General features: G+C 31.2%; 2 non-coding genes across 2 annotated transcripts; both read left to right on the top strand.

The window, feature by feature from the left end:
• Positions 1 to 6,721: 6,721 nt before the first annotated feature.
• Positions 6,722 to 6,822, top strand: LOC127805418 (small nucleolar RNA Z103). The gene has a single exon (XR_008024144.1). It is a non-coding gene; the product is annotated as a small nucleolar RNA Z103 (small nucleolar RNA).
• Positions 6,823 to 7,045: 223 nt separating this feature from the next.
• On the top strand, positions 7,046 to 7,139 carry LOC127805417 (small nucleolar RNA Z103). The gene has a single exon (XR_008024143.1). It is a non-coding gene; the product is annotated as a small nucleolar RNA Z103 (small nucleolar RNA).
• The last annotated feature ends 7,802 nt before the right edge of the window (positions 7,140 to 14,941 follow it).

The following is a 14,941-nucleotide window of genomic DNA, read 5'->3' as shown; positions in this document are numbered from 1 at the left end:
TATTTCTTTTGACATTATATAGAAATCTGGTTGATCCGTGGTGTTGAATTTATTGTTGAGCATCTTCATCTGCAACGCGTTTAAGCCCAATCTTTAGAGGATGTTTGGCTTAGCATTTTTTATTTGAGCTTTTAAGTTAGTTGATATTTAGTATAAAAGTTGTGTAGTGTTTAAATTGATAACGTGTTTGAATAAATGTGCTTTTAAATTATTAGTTAATAGTTATGTGTTTGATTTGTAAAAATTAATAAATTATCAGAATTTGGTAAAATGACTAAAATAGACGTGATATTAAATAATATAAATAAAATTTATAAAAAAATATTTTTTATAAAAAAATTATAAATTAATTTCTAAATATTAGATAAATTATACATATTTATTAAAAAATATATTAATACAATATATATTACATCTTTTATTTTTTTCTTAAAAAATATTACTATTAATATATATATATACAATATATATACACTTACAGTTACAGTCGATTGAGGATGCCACCAACGACGGAGAAGGAGGCGGTGATCGAGGCTGGAGGAGATAGCTGATGGTGACGACGACAACAGTAATGGAGGAGGGTCAACGGTGCTGGGCGGCGAATCTAGGTCTGGAAAAAGGACTGGTGATGGCGTGTTGCTGCATCAGGCGACAACAACAACGACAGTAAAATGTAGAAGAGAGGTTCTAGAGAAGAGAGCTTCTAAGGGCAGAATGGTATTTTTCTTTATTAACGTAGTAGGTTTTTTTGTCAAGAGTTGGGGGCATTAAGTTTTCCTAAACGCTGTTATAGCAGCTTTTTAGTTATATAACATTTAAACTAATTATTCAAGTCAAATGTTTAGTCAAAGCTGCATAGCTTATACGTTACTTGTAAAACTTATTTGCGATTTCAAACCGCTTATAAGCGGTCAAACCGCTAAGCCAAAGAGCCTCTTAGTTGCTTTGTTTAATCTTCGTTTCAATCTATTTAGTTTCCAATTTTCTGATTGGTTTCATGAATACCCGACGAATTGGGTGGGCGTCAAGTGTTACGCCACTGCCCAGTGGCTGCTGCATCGTCATTTTCAAACCTACAGACCCACTCCACAGCGATGCCAAGGCTTCGTTTAATGGGTCGTAAGGTTTCATTTTAAAATAAAATAAATATATAAAATTTATTAAAATAAGTATGTAAATATTTAATAGGTCTTATTATTTATTTAAATTTAAAATAAGTAGAACAATTAAGATATAGGCATGCCATTTATTTAAAAATTTATTAAAATAAATATATAAATAATAAATGATACATGATGAAATAATTGTCATTCTTACCCTCTGTTTGTTTGTTTTGTTTCAAGGAAAGTGTATTTTTTGACATTTTTCTTATGCTTTAGTGGCGAAAAAACACAAAAGTCAATAGAAAATCAATTTCAATGGACCAAAATCCTAAATTTAAAACAACACACAAATTGAAAAAATGACTTCTCATATGCCATAAAGAAAATATTTTTCCCTTGCATTACACTATCAATGAGTGACGAATTAGGAGATCGGGGTGACCGCGATGACCAATTTAAAAGCTAGAGGTAGTGATAGAGACTGATTTGGAAAGAGAAAGAGAAAGAGAAAGCCCAACGATTACGATGACAGTTAGCCTTTCTTGTTTTAGATTTGCACTTCCTCATGCTCATGGTCAGCCTACAAAAACAAACCAAAGGCCTTTTACTTTTGCCAATTGATAATGTTTTGTGCCAAGCCCCTTGCGCTCACCATCAATCGCTTAAGATGGCCCTATCGATGTTAGCGATCAGCCATCAATCTTTCAAATTCTAAATCGACCTCTACCGCTACCACCAACTTCCAAATTGATCGTTGTTCATCCCCTGCCCTTCATTCTCTCTCTCTCTCTCTCTATATATATATATATGTATAATATAATTTTATTTTTTTACACATGTACATGTAGAGGCCTACTCAAATATTTTTTAATGATAGGTGGTATGCCACATTAGTAATGACACACGTCTATCAACTTAATTTCGGACATTGGATAAAATTACACCCAATCAAATCAATTGAAATACAATTGTTAAAATTAAAATATTTAAATTAAATTACAAAAAAGGGAAATGTTTGAATTTTTACTACTATTAGCTCTTTTTATATTCATGGTCAGTTTTGGATTTCGGCCATTATTCCAAATTTCATATTACAAATTTTAGTTTTAAGACATTTCAAACTTTTTAGATTTTTTTATAAGTTTTGCAACAAATTTGCGCAATGAGAATGGGGATGTGAGATTCAACCAAAAAAAGAGAAGAAAGAAAACATATAAAGGATAAATTTGATTGAGGATTTGAATAGAATAAATTAAAGTCAATGTCCTTCCCTTGTGACAAGTCCCACGTTGTATATTTTGTTTATAAACTATAAAGATAATTCACGCTATATAAGTGTAAAAAAAAACAAAAAAAATATCAAATAAAGACTTGCCCTTTAAAGAGTGATACTTAACATTGTGATTTAATTTTTCTTAAATAAATTTTAAAAGAAAACGAGTCTTGGGAGTTGGGACAACAATAAATTCATTTTAATATTACCGAGAAATAAAATACTTAATAAGATCTCATAATACTAAATGTAATATTTGTTTGTACAATAAAATATATATTAAAATCATTTTCTCTCTTTTATTAACAACAACATGCAACTATCTTTATCTTTATATATATAAAAATAGGATAGTCTTAAAAAAAAAATTTCCTCAAAAACTTGCATTAATAATTTTTATTTAGTAATTATTGCATTAATAATTTACATTTAGTAATTTGTATTAATATTTTAAAATTTTCAATTACTTTAAAATAATAAGTATTAATTACTATAAAATTAATAATAAACTTTAAATATATGAATTTTTCAATGCTAATCATGGGTTTTTTAATACATTATTATGTGAATATTAAATATTTAATTAATCTGTCAATAAATAAAAAATAAATACTAGTTATGAAGAATATTAATAGATACTTAAAGTATTAATTAAGTCACAGAAAATTATCCATTAAATAAAATATTATCTTTATATAATATAATAATATATAATATCTTTATATATATAAAAATAGGATAGTTTGCAAAAGAGTTTTTTTCCCCCAATGCATTAATTACTAAAAGTAGTAGTAATTAAATGCTTGTGTTTTTCAATAAATTAAAGATAGTAATTAAATTAAAAAATTAAGCATGAGTTTCGAATACTATTTATAATATTTATTTATAACTTAATTTTAAACTCAATTAATCTTATCATCAATTAATTAAAAATAAGTATTATTTTTTTATCAATATTATTAATTAAAAATATTTATAATATTATTTTTTATTAATTCTTCAATTAATCCCTCAATCAATCAAAATAAATATTATTTCTGAAGAATATAAATAGACAAGTTAAACTATTAATTAAGTCATATAAAATTATTCATTTGTATAAAATAAAAATAATTTACTGTTAGTAATTATTATTCCAAAAGAATTGGAGATCTCCTATAAAATAACTTAAAATTTTTCATTATCAATTAAATAAATATTATTAATAAAAAATTTGAATAGATAATTTAAATTATTAATTAAGTCATGTATAGATATATAATTTCTCAATGAATTAAAAATAAATATTTTTTTTATAAATATTGTTGATCCCTTAGGGTATGACCATTCAAGAGGATGTGAATTGAATGATTAATTTTTTTTTAATTTTAATAAATATTCTTGATTAATGATTTTATTAAAAAATATATATTTAATAAATATAATAAATTATATTTGAGATTAATAATAAATGTAAGCAACAAAATATAACAAAATTAAATACAATGAGGCACAAGATAATTTATAGTAGTTCGGTATCTTCACATACACCTAGTCTACTCTCCCAAGGTCTAACCACTATTGGAGTTCCACTATATCAAAATCACCAAGGTTTCCACACTAGCTCACCTTGAAAACTAGATACACACATAGATTACAATGGATTCTACGGAACCACTATACCAAGGTTTTCTCCCTATCTTACATTTGAAACTAGATTCACCTAGATTTTAACGGATCTAAGAAACCTATGCAATCCTCAATAATAATTTAAATGTTTACAAATAATTTGTCCACATTTGGATACATATAAATAATTGAGAATAAATTATACTAGACAATAATATTTAAATAAATAAATTTGTAACCTCAAATGGAGAAGTTCGGATTTGTCGTAAAAGACTTGAAAAACTTTTCTCCTCTTGCTTTGTGGCTCTTTGGTGGGTGAACAATGAATCTTTGAGAGCCTTGGAATATTTGGAAATTAACTTTCGAGCTTTTAAGAGCTTTGGATATGTAATATGTGTAATGGATACTCAAAAAATGAGTTTAAATGGTATTTATAAGTATTTTAGCCATTAAAGAAAAGGTTAATACGAAGTTTGAAATTCAAAAAATGTTTAGACTTTCTCAAACAATAAGAAAACATGTCTCACCTTTAATTCAAAATAAATTTACTTTTTGCATGAGAAATCAAGATTTAAAAATTCAAATATAAGCTTTTGATACATAAGTTATTAAAACAATAAAACATGTCTAAAATCAATCTCTTTTAATTCAAAATAAATTTACTTTTTGCATGAGTAACAGAAAACATATTTAAAACGAATTCTCTTTAATTCAAAATAAATTTACTTTTTGCATGAGTAAGAGAAAACATATTTAAAACGAATTCTCTTTAATTCAAAATAAATTTACTTTTTGTATGAAAAAGAGAAAACATGTCTAAAAGTAATTATTCTTTAATTCAAAATAAATATATTTTTTGTATAAGTAATAAAAGCATTTATCAATAAATGAAAATTCAAACATAAACTTTTGAGATATAAATGATCAAAAGAAGGAAACATGTTTAAAGACAATCCATCTTTAATTCAAAATAAATTTACTCTTTGTATCTATTTTTAATTCAAAATAAATTTATTTCTTTTATATGAGAAAGAAATATATTTATATCATAAAAATATTTTTGTTAATTATCAAAACTTAATTAATATGAGCAAGTTGGCTCAACAAATATTTTAATAAAAAATATTTATAATATTATTTGTATTAATTCCTCAATTATTAAAAAATAAATATTAATGTATGGGTTTTCAATGTTAATTAAGATTTAACAAATCACATTTGCAATACCATGCAAGAAAATTAATACATAGTGAAAAAAAAAAGTCAAAATTCATATTTTTAAAGTTTTATTATCACTGTAAAAATTAAATTTCAAGATCAGAAATTAAAAATTTCAAGTGAGTTTTTAATTAGTATTGAAAAATCCATGTTTTCTCACATTTAGAAGTTTTAATTTATATTTATATTTATAATTTATAAATAAATATATAATATAATAGATAATTTTATTTTAATAATTTATCAACCACTACCTTTAATTTAATGCAAGACTAATGCATGAGTTTTTCAATACTAATTAAGATTTAAGATATTGTATTTTCAAAATTAATATATACTTTTTTTAATATTAATTAAAATTTAATTTTTAAATTTATTGTGATTACACCTTTCATGCATTGCACGGGTGAACATTAGTTATTTTTTAATATAACATTTGTTAAAATAAGTAAGATAAAATTATATTTATATAATATTAGAATAATTTTCGAATCAAAATATAAAATGATCAAGATAAAATTGATAAGTATTTTAAATTTTTTATCAAATTATTTGTTAGATTTTTAAGAATATACTAAAAAACATATGCATCATGTTTTCTTATTTATAAGATTCAAAATATGTTTATTTAGAGAGAGATAAACATATATGAAAAATAAATACTAAATAAGAAGTCATGTAACTTATTTTTTAATAGTCGTTAAATAAATTTAATAAATATATTAAAAATAATAAAAATTTAAAATATTTTTTATATTTTATATTTTTAAATATATATCTTAATTAACAAATGCGCTACGTGCTGTCAAATAACCCAAGAAGATTCATGCTTCAACATTGTCAAAATATTATTATTACGTGTCCAATAAAGCAAACATAAAAATTAAAATTGTTTACCACTTTTGGTATTGAAAATAAATTCCTAATACTAGAGAAATTTTTTATTTTTCAAAAAGTTTAAACACGCTGCTTCACCAGTTAAATCGGAACCGTACACGTGTCGTCGGATGGGGGTTGACAATCTTTAGCCGCCGATCTTTCAAACTAGGGTTTTCAAGCCCTTGCCTTCAAATCCTCTCTCTATATATAGTAAGCCCTCTTGGTGGACTGTATCTCTCACTCTCTCTCTATGTCTCTGCGCTCTGAAGGCTCTTGGTTAGCAAATAGGGTTTTGGCTTTTGTTAGGGCTTTTCGTTTCTCATGTTCGATGCGGCGCATCTCTACGCGTATCTGTGTTTTCGAGTAGAAATATATGAAATTGTGGGAGAATTGCGTCGATTACTGATTACCGGCGCTCCTTTCTCTCTTGGGCGTCGAGTATGAGACGACGCTACAGTTTTCGCTCATCCGTTTCTGCGGTAGAACCCTGACTTGGATGTCGGGGAGAGCTCTCCAAAGAGCCTATTCGAGTCAGATGCGGAGAAATTTTTGCTTATCGGTCTGTTAGTCTTAGTTCGTTATTTAAGTTTGTTTTTTGCTATTTCAAGATCTACAAATTTCAAATGAAAGAGACGGATAGATGGAAGGGATGAATATTTCCCCAGATGATCGACGATGAAATCATCGAGCGCTCTTCTCTTGTTCTCAAGAGGAAGTCCAAGCCAGGATATTCTGATCCATCTCTCTTTATTACTTGTTTTAATTTGCACTTAGTATTCCACCATAGGTCATTCAGATCCATCCCTCTTTATTGCTTGTTTTAATTTGGATTTAGTATTCCACCTCAAAATCCTTGTATACGAATATGGTCGGTACAGGAATTAATTGTGAAAACAAAAGCATTTTATTCTGGATTGCCTTTTTGACGTTAGGTTTTGCGAAACGTGTAGAGAAAATGGAAGGGATGGAAGTGATGATTATTTCCCCAGATGATCGACGGTGAAATTACCGAGCGCTTTTCTCTTTTGAGAAATCCAAGCCAGGAGTTTCTGATCCATCCCTTTTGATCAATATCAGAGTGATATTCGTAGATCTTGGTATAACCCAACTATATTTAGGTTTTCATCATCACGGTATATAATTGAAATTTTAATCATTTTTTTACTATTACATCTTATAGATGAGGGGATATTTATTCGGCATTGTTTATTCCCGTCTCAAAATGTGGGAGATATCTTGAGACGAAAACAAAATTATAAAAATTTAACTGTGAGGCCGAAATGAAAATGCTTGTCTAGTAGAGAACTCAAGACGGCTATAATGTTGATCTTTGGAGTTTCTTAATCTCTAAATAGAATTGTTTGGTAGTTTTAGGTTCCCAACAAATGCATCACATTGAGACCATCTTCACCCCAACTCTAAATTTGGGGTAAAATCTTCTTTTAACCCATCCTCAAATCTTACCCTAAATTTGGGATTGTAAATGGTATTATCTTAAATTTAGGGTTGCACTATGACTTTAAATTTGGGGTAATATATTTATTTTTATTTTGTTTCTCTTATTTTAATTATAATAAAATTTAATTCTTCTTATATCTTACTTTTATATATTTTTATTTATTTATTATTAATTTAATAATATGAATAAATTATAAATAATTATTAAATAATAATTAATAAATTTTATCGTATTCAATATAATATTTTATTAATTGAGATGGTAAATGTAATGTTTTTATTTTTTAATATTATTGATAATTAATTTTTCTAGTTAATTATGTATTTTTTTGTAATAATTTAAATTGATATATAATAAATAAGTAAATAATTTATATAATAAAAAAATATTTAGAATAAAAAAATAAAGTAAAAAAAATAAACTATTCCTTTCCTCAAATTTGAGGTTAAGGATTAGAGAGGAATTAAATTTTACCCTAAATTTGAGGTAAAGGGTTGGAGATGCCCTAAGCTGAGGGTAACCAATGCCACGGAGTTTGGCTTTCTCGTCGTCTTTTTCCGTGGCTAGCTCGCCATGCTGTTTTGTTCATATCCGTCTCGTGCTCAATAATCTTAATCTCGCAAAGGCCTGCTTGCCCCGGCTTGCATTGTCCGTACCATGGTGTGACCTCCACGGTCTTCCGTTGTGAGTTCGCTTTTTCGCTTTTCTCAGTCCAACCACCTGGCCCAAGTAGTCCAACTCCTAGTCGACTATGTTGGCCTAGTCTCAGCTCGTAGCCTTATCAAATGGGCTGACACAGCCTTGGCCCGTGTTAGGCTGATCCTCGGCTCCTCAGCCTTGTCATGTTTGACAAGCCACGAATTAACAGTTCTCTTGAATCTCGATGGATAGATTCATGTTTGTTGTAGTGTTCGTGATAACAGGCCTAGCTCGGCCAAAAGGGCTCGGCGTGCCCCAGGGGACTTCCCTGACTAGGCTTGCTGCCCAACCCAAACTTGTCTGTTCTGACTTGAAATAAAAAATTAAATTTTAGAAGTGTTTTTAAAGTTTCAACTAATTTCTAGTTCTTATTTTTTCTTTTGATAATATTTCTAATTGGCATGTTCAAAATATTAATAAAGAATTATGAAAAGAATAATATAAAATATTTGTTAATTACATTAGCGAAGAAGTTTCATGTAACCATAGATAAATTTTTTAATTATCTTTACTAACTTAATTTGAATCTTAAGTTAATTAATTATTATAATAAACTTCATTGTGAGTAACACTTAACAATCAAACTTTATATTTTATAGATAACATAAAAAAAATTTCATTCGAGTGAAAAGAAGAAGAAAACAGAGATTTTTTATTTAATTTAAATTTATTTATTTATTTTTATAGATAATAAATTATGTAATATATTAGCAATGCCTGAATTCATTTATGTAGAAACTTTTGAAATTTTGATTTTAGTTTTTTGCATTTAAATTTTCAATCAATTGTTTTTTAAATTATTTTAAAAAAATAAAAATTTAAAACTATAGTGGGTTGGGGGGGCTGACCCAACCCAATCTGTTTGAGAGTGATGGTATCTGTATAAGGTCATGTTGAAGTCACTCCTAACAGAGGTTAGGCGGCTTAGCACGTCATGCAGAAAAGAAATCAAGAACATAAAGTTGAATTTAGTCATGCCATTAATAAAAAAATTATAAAATGGCCATTTAAGAACACCATTATATTTATATTTTAAATCTCAAGTAGGTATTTTATTATAAATTTAATGTGTATAAATAAAACATGAAAAACTGAAAAATAAAAACGAACAAGTGTTAAGGAGGAGTTGGGTCTAAGTTGAACTATTTTTATTCAATAAAAATATAGACGAGAAAAAGAAAGATTGTCCTATATTTAATTTAGTTTAATATAAGTTGCAAGGCTATTTTAAAAACTTTTTTAATTGTTTAAATTTGGTTATTTAAGAATTAAGCTTTTTGTTAGAATTTTAATAAGCTTTTTTTACGAATATGTTATATGGCTACTTTGTTGTTAACCTTTGATGTGTGGTGATTGATTTTAGAGCTTTGTGGAGATCATATATTTGATTAAATTAATTAACTTTTAAGCTATGTATTAACTCTTTTAAAAGAGTGAATGGTCAAAATACTTTTATAGGGTCATGGGGCCATCATTTTTAAAAAGCTACGGAATCACTTTTTCAATTTTTTAAGTTTAAAAATTGAATATAAAAATATAGTTTTCATCCTGATTATTCCACCTTTAAATAAATTATTTATTTTCAAGTCATGTCTCAAATTTCTAACCCAATATTCTTCCGTTGTTATTGGTTGTCAAATGCTATTTATTATTTTGTTACTTGTTGTCTATTTTTTCATGTCATTTGATGAAAAAAAAAAAAAATAGTAACAAATTTATCCCTCGTCTTTTGTCCAATCTCTCTCCCCGCTAGATTCATCCCAAAAGTCGTCGAAACTCATTGTTATTGAATTTTGTTGGTTTTTATTTATTATAATCATTCCAAATGACACATACTAAGTTTTTTTATTCTCAATTTTATTTACATTTTAGTGAACATTTGGATCGAATAAATTTGTATTGCCAAAGAGCCTAGAAATGTAAAGTTAATGGAAGGACTTAACTTGACCCATGAAAAGGCATCGGTGTCGAAAAGAAGAGCAAGTGAGAAAGTCTTAACAATTTCCCCCAAGAACTTATGGCCCTCGTGCTATGTAATGTTCAATTCAGTAAGATCTCAATGTCTTTGGTGTCTACTTGCATTTGTATCTCCCTTTCTCTTTTTAGGCTTTTTTCCTTGCCTTAGATGGTTTTAATGTGTCTTCCCTTTAGTTTACATTTTCTTCTTTTGCTCTTTTTTTTTTTTTATTCTCATTAAATTCTTGTCACGTTGATTTTTGAGAGACTCTTCAGACGAGAAAGTCTCTCGATAAATAACATATTTCACTATTTTCTATTTTATCTAATTTTTGTCATGGTTTGAAAAATTGAAGTTAATTGACCATTTTGACCATCAAAATTGGGAACCGAGTCAGTCTAATTCATGTAAAAAAGAACTAGTCGACAGTGAATTGAGATTGAACAATTGAGAGGACCAAACTGGATTGGTTTCACTACTTGGCAATAGCCCTATTTAAAGTTAATCGTATAATTATGTGATATATTTTACCTTTTATCTTTATCCTATAGTTTTAATTATTCTAATATATATATTTTTTGAATAAAGTGTTAAATAAATTATTATATTTTAAAAAGAATTAAATAAGTCAATATACTCTAAGAGTTGATGCCAAATTAACTATTGTATTTTAAAAGTTTTTCAAATATGATTTTGCAACTTTGAGATTATTTTGATTGAAAATAAAAAAAATTAAAATATTATTAGACAGCGTTAAAAATATTTATTATAATGGTTATCGTGACTCCAAATCTAAAAATATAATGATTTATTTAATATTTTTAAAAGTATAGTGGTAAATTAACCTCAAGACTAAAATATTATAGTTTATCTTGCACTTTGCTCATTTTATTTTAAATAAAAAGGGGAAATATTAAATAAACCCTTATAATTTGGCTAGGGAAAATTCGTTATTATATTTTAAAAAATGTCAAATAAGTTACTGTACTTTTAAATTGGAGTCACATTGGACATCATAATATATTTACGTTAACATTATCCAATAACATTTTAATTACATTAATAATGTTAATTCTATCACCGATTATACTCTAATTGAAAAATTATATTCAAAATGAGATCCCAAACACACTAGACATAATTCATAATTACAATATAAAATTCTTGTATCGTGAGGCAATTGCCACTGCTTGTAGTTCTATGAATCACAATTTGAGTACTGTTTGTGATTATTTTGGGTGCTTTTAGTTGGAGATAGAGTTATTACCATTAATTAATGAAGTTAAAAAATTATTATAGGACTGTTAAAGTGACATATATGCTATAATGACTAATATAATTAATTATTAAGTACTCTCAAATACTTGAAAGAAAACAAAATTATTATTTGAATACAATAATAAATTTATATATCAAAGAATTTTCTTCAAACCGATAAGATTCTGTTAAAAAATGAAGCACGTCAGATAATGTTGGGTATTCACCTCGCAAACTCTCTTATATTTAAATTAAATTTATGAAAAAACATAAAGTTTATGGAGAATTTTGTGTAATATTTTGCTTTATCTCTTTTAGGAAGGGACTCACTCCTCTATTTACAGTCAGTGTCGTACCTGAGTTTTTTGGGTCATATAAAAAATGGGCCCCCAAATGTAACCGCTAAAAGTTGAAGTAAATCTGAAAGAGTGAATCTAATGAGCCAATCGACAATCGAGAGGCAGCGAGCCACCAGTGACAGCGACCAATGGAGCAAGAGGTAGCGAGCCACCAAACGGCCACAACTCACAAGGGCGAGCGATTGAGCATAGCAGCAAAAGGCGATGCTTGCTGGGTGAGCGACTGAGCAGCGAGCCACTAGCCACGAGGGCTAGGCGAGCCAGTGAGGACGAGCGACCACCGACCGAGTAGAGAGAGAGCGAGAGGGGAGAGAGCGAGGGCGAGAACGAGAGGGTGAGGGCAAGGTCGAGGGCGAAGGGCAACGGCTCAGCAAGAGGAGAGAGAGGCAGTGAGCCACCAGACGACCACAACCCACAAGGGCGAGCAACTGAGCAGAGCAGCGAAAGGCGATGTTTGCTGGGTGAGCGATTGAGCAGCAAGCCACTGGCCACGAGGGCTAGGCGAGCCGGTGAGGACGAGCAACCATTGATCGAGCATAGAGAGAGCGAGAGGGGAAAGAGCGAGGGCGAGAGTGAGAGGGTGAGGGCAAGGTCGAGGGCGAAGGGCGACGACTTAGCAAAAGGAGAGAGAGGCAGCGAGCCACCAGACGGCCACAACCCACAAGGGCGAGCGACTGAGCAGCGAGCCATTGGCCACGAGGGCTAGGCGAGCTGGTGAGGACGAGCGACCACCGACCGAGCAGAGAGAGAGTGAGAGGGGAGAGAGCGAGAGGGTGAGGGCAAGGTCAAGGGCGAAGGGCAACGGCTCAGCAAGAGGAGAGAGAGGCAGCGAGCCATCAGACGACCACAACCCACAAGGGCGAGCGACTGAGCAGCAAGCCACTGGCCACGAGGGCTAGGCGAGCTGGTGAGGACGAGCGACCACCGACCAAGCAGAGAGAGAGAGTGAGAGGGGAGAGAGCGAGAGGGCGAGGGCAAGGTCGAGGGCGAAGGGCGACGGCTCAGCAAGAGGAGAGAGAGGCAGCGAGCGACCGACGACGGAGCAGCAGCGAGAAGCGAGAGGCGAGAGCGAGGGCGAGGCGCGACGGAGTGAGAGAAGTAGGGCTAGGGCAGCGAGTAAAAGAGAGGGAGGGAGAAACTTTGCAAACTAGAAGAGGGTGGGCAACTGGGCTGGGAAATGGACCCTTACAAATGGAAATACTTTTTATTTATGGGCCCCTAAGTAGTGAAGCTTCCATGACATTTTCATGGCCCCTAAGGCAGTTATCTCATGGGCCTCGTGGAAGGTCCGGCATTGTTTACAGTGAAACTAACTAATTTATGGCTATGGAACATCTTTGTTATTTTGAACTCGATTGGGATAAGAATTATTGAAGATAATCTGTATTTGTTACGAAATTTCCAGAAGAGATTTCAAAGGTTATTTGTGTAAGCTTTTGCCGTGAGAATATCCCATGAGATAAAATCCTATAGCAATGCTTTTTAAGAAGACTACTCTCCTTCCTTAAGACGGCGGCGGCCAAACTATTCCGAGCATATTCCTAACGGGGCCTCGTCAAGAACATGGGACGTCCCAAAGTTAGATAGGGGGAGCTTTTGGGGCCGTCCAAGTGTGAGTGGGCAGAAAAGGGACGCTACGTGTCCCGCGGGTGACCCACGAAAGGCCGCCACCCAACGAGTGGACTCTGCCTCCCCACAAACTAACATGTGGGTGACCACGTCAGTATCACAGACAAACCCTTCCTGCGGCCCACCTCGCTGCCCACTAGAGTCCATTCACACGACCCTTTTCCCCTCTCCATAGCCCCACCACCTCCTCGGGCTGACAGGCTGCCACGTGCACGGCGGCACCACCCCCACCCCCCTTTCTCCCTTCCCAGTTGTGATAATGTTATCTTCTACTTATTGGCTGTTGGGAGTCCGCTGCGATCTTCTCTCGTCTCGAGTCTTCCTTCCGTTGTCCTTCTTTTACTTTCGCTTCTGAACGCCGGCCGGAACACGTCAAACTTTAGAGAGTTTAAAGGTCAATAAATTAATAATATTGTTATAAAAGAAATCTGTTTTAGGGCACCATGTTACAGTAGTACTAGGCTAGCATATATTATCAAGAAGAAAGAAAAAAAAAGAAGAAGAAGAAAGTCAGCATAAATTTAGTTTTATGGAGTCATAAACTGAGAAATTGTGCATACTGTCTTATAATAATCTAAAGTTATTATTTTTTTTTTACTGAAAAAAATATATAAAGGTTTTTATTTCTTCCATGAAGATCAATTTGGTGGGACTAAATGATTATATTTTGAAAAACATGGTCATATATATTAAACGTGTTAGAAAAGACACAAGCTACGTCTTTTATAAGTTATATATATTCAATAATATAGTTTAAAACGTAACTAAATGTCCCAAAAAATATTAGAAAATCATCCATTAGATTAGAAGGGCCAATAAAGGACACTTGCTTTTTGACTGGGACAATAAATTATTGATCTATAATAATAAGCATGTGAAGTAAGTAAGTATATTAGACAGGGAAATGGACTGCTTGTCAAATTCTTTTTACAAGAAGAAGAAGACTTAAAAAAAAGAAGAGCTTTCGGATGCTTTTACTCAAAAAACAAGTCGCCGAAGGAGTTCCCAAGAAGAAATAAAGAAGATAATTAAATTCCTCAAGAATGAATGAATATTAGGAGTACTTCCAGAAGATTGCAAAGAAAATAAAGATTTCACTGGGGTCTTTTTCTCGATGATGCTTTAATACTGAACTTAGGATTGCATTTGCCTGTTCAAATCCCAATTATCGACAAATAATCAGATTTTCCCGGAAAATGTCACTTGTAGCGACGCACTTCCTAACTTGGGAAAATCCCCTTTGGCAGGCACCTACACAGCTGTGCAAAGATACAAATTTATTCAGCATCTGATTTGTCTATGGGTTTTGGTCATGTCTGCTCTGCTTCTTCCCAGTTTCTCTCGCGTTCTCCTAATCAAGTTTGATTAAATAGTAAACCTCTCCCAACCCGGAGGGAAAAAACAAGAGTGAGTGTCAAATCAAGGGAGGGAGGGAGAGACAGAGACGGCAGAGAGAGAGAAATTGGTGGGGAACCTAGGAAGGCTAGAAGAGTGGAGAAC

Source organism: Diospyros lotus, chromosome 6 (assembly GCF_014633365.1).
Source record: "Diospyros lotus cultivar Yz01 chromosome 6, ASM1463336v1, whole genome shotgun sequence".
In the NCBI taxonomy this organism is placed as follows: Eukaryota; Viridiplantae; Streptophyta; class Magnoliopsida; order Ericales; family Ebenaceae; genus Diospyros; species Diospyros lotus.
Note: the sequence above shows the minus strand (reverse complement) of the source record. Positions and strands in the feature narration are given on the sequence as shown.